The sequence below is a fragment of the Triticum aestivum genome, chromosome 4A, assembly GCF_018294505.1.
Source record: "Triticum aestivum cultivar Chinese Spring chromosome 4A, IWGSC CS RefSeq v2.1, whole genome shotgun sequence".
Classification (NCBI taxonomy): Eukaryota; Viridiplantae; Streptophyta; class Magnoliopsida; order Poales; family Poaceae; genus Triticum; species Triticum aestivum.
The window spans coordinates 57,352,885-57,355,862 of NC_057803.1; positions in this window are offsets into that span (position 1 = coordinate 57,352,885).

Consider the following 2,978-nt stretch of genomic DNA (forward strand, 5'->3'; position numbering starts at 1 on the left):
ATGGAGTTTACCTCCGCAGATATTTTTCAGCACTCGCCCTTTGGCGACATACTGAACTCATTAAGGTCCCTCTCCTTGTCAGGAGGATCCTGGCCGAACTATGTCTGGCAGGACTGGGATGCGGACGACGAAGAAATTCACGGCCCACCCACCACCCACTTAGTAGCCACTGTCGATGACTTAACCGACATGCTCGACTTCGACTTCAAAGACATCGACGGTATGGACGATGATGCGGGAGACGAAGAGGAACCACTGCCCACAGGGCACTGGACAGCCACCTCATCATACGATATATACATGGTGGATACACCCAAAGAAGGCAATGGGGATGAGATAGCGGAGGATGACCCCTCCAAGAAGCAACCCAAGCGCCGACGTCAGCGGCGCCGCTCTAAGTCCCACCAAAGCAAAAGTGGTGATACCGGCACAGGAGATAATAACACTCCGGATAGTGCCGAAGACAACAACAATCCCCTCCAGCAAGATTTAGAGCAGGAGGATGGAGGAGCCAGCCCTCCTGAGAGAGCGGCAGATGGAGAGATGGAGGATGATAATTACATGCCCCCCTCCTAAGACGAGGCAAGCCTCGACGACGACGAATTCACCGTGCCATAGGATCCCTTCGAACAAGAGCGCTTCAAATGCCAGCTTATAGCCACGGCAAATAGCCTTAAGAAAAAGCAGCAGCAGCTTCAAGCTGATCAAGATCTGCTAACTGACAGATGGACTGAAGTCCTCGCGGCCGAGGAATATAAAATCGAGCGCCCCTCCAAGAGTTACCCAAAATGTAGGTTGCTACCCTGACTGGAGGAAGAAGCGTATGACGCGGTTGATCGGCCACCTCGTGGCCGCGATAGAGAGGCATTCCAGCCAAAAACTCAGCCCGCACCCCGACGCCATTCAAATAAAAAGGCATGGGGAGATACGCCAGACCTGCGAGACATATTGGAGGATAAAGCAAAGCATGCAAGATCGATCTACGGATCACGGGGGCGCGCCACTATGCGAGACGATAATCGTCACGCCGGATACAGTAAAACTAAATCCGGCCGGGCCGAACACAGTGGGCAAGACCCATTTGAGCTGCGTCGCGATATAGCCCAATACAAAGGCGCCGCACACCCCTTATGCTTCACAGACGAAGTAATGGATCATCAAATCCCAGAAGGTTTCAAACCTGTAAATATTGTATCATACAACGGCACAACAGATCCCGCAGTATGGATCGAGGATTTCCTCCTCCACATCCACATGGCCCGCGGTGATGACTTACACGCCATCAAATACCTCCCACTAAAGCTCAAGGGACCAGCGCGGCATTGGCTTAACAGCTTGCCAGCAGAGTCCATCAACTGTTGGGAAGATCTGGAAGCCGCATTCCTCGACAACTTTTAGGGCACTTATGTGCGGCCACCAGATGCCGATGACCTGAGCCACATAATTCAGCAGCCAGAAGAATCGGCCAGGAAATTCTGGACTCAGTTCCTAATAAAGAAAAATCAAATCGTCGACTGTCCGGATGCAGAGGCCCTAGCGGCTTTCAAACACAACATCCGCGACGAATGGCTAGCCCGGTACCTTGGTTAGGAAAAGCTGAAATCTATGGCAGCCCTTATGACACTCATGACCCGCTTCTGTGCGGGAGAAGACAGCTGGCTGGCTCGCAGTAATAACATATCAAAGAACCATGGTACTTCGGATACCAAGGACGGCAATAGCAGTTCATGTCGCAACAAACATAAGCGCCACATTAACAGCGATAACGAGGATATGACAGTCAATGCCGGATTCAAATTCTGTAAACCCGGTCAGGGGAAAAAGCCATTCAAACAAAGTATGCTGAGTCCGTCCAGCTTGGACCGTATACTCGATCGCTCGTGTCAGATACACGGCACCCCAGAAAAGCCAACCAATCACACCAACAAGGATTGTTGGGTGTTCAAGCAGGCTGGCAAGTTAATTGCCGAAAACAAGGACAAGGGGACACATAGAGATGATGATGAGGAGCCCCGACAGCCACACACCGGAGGACAGAAGAGGTTTCCCCCAAAAGTGCGGACGGTGAACATGATATACGCAACCCACATACCCAAGAGGGAGCGGAAGCGTGCGCTCAGGGACGTATATGCGTTGGAGCCAGTCGCCCCAAAGTTCAACCCATGGTCCTCCTATCTGATCACTTTCGATCGCAGAGACCATCCCACTAGTATCCGTCATGGCGGATTCGCCGCACTGGTTCTGGACCCAATCATTGACGGATTTCACCTCACTCAAGTCCTTATGGATGGCGGCAGCAGCCTGAACCTGCTTTATCAGGACACAGTGCGCAAAATGGGTATAGACCCCTCAAGGATCAAACCCACAAAAACGACCTTCAAAGGCGTCATTCCAGGCATAGAGGCCCATTGCACAGGCTCAATTACACTGGAAGTGGACTTTGGATCCCCGGATAACTTCCGAAGCGAAGAGTTAATCTTCAATATAGTCCCGTTCCGCAGTGGTTATCATGCACTGCTCGGGCGAACCGCATTTGCGAGATTCAATGCGGTACCGCATTATGCGTACCTCAAGCTCAAGATGCCAGGACCTCGCGGGGTTATTACAGTCAATGGAAACACAGAGCGCTCTCTCCGAAGAGAGGAGCACACTGCGGCCCTCGTGGCAGAGGCGCAAACTGCCTCTCAAGGCAATCTACCAGTTCGGCGTTTCAAGGCCCGGACACCTTCAAGCGCGCTCGGAGCAATCAACAAATAGACCGCCTGGTGCGATCTGAGCTCGCATAGCAATGCGGCCCCCACCCCAGTCCCAGCCAAACGGCGAAACTCGTGCCACGCGTACATAATTACGCATTAAAAATACCATGAGCACAGGTGGGGAGGGGGGCACAACTGCGGCACGCCCCAAGACGCGGCTTGAACCGCACTAGGGGCTTCGCGTTTGGTTATTTTTCTCTTTTTCAGGACCTTAATCTCTGA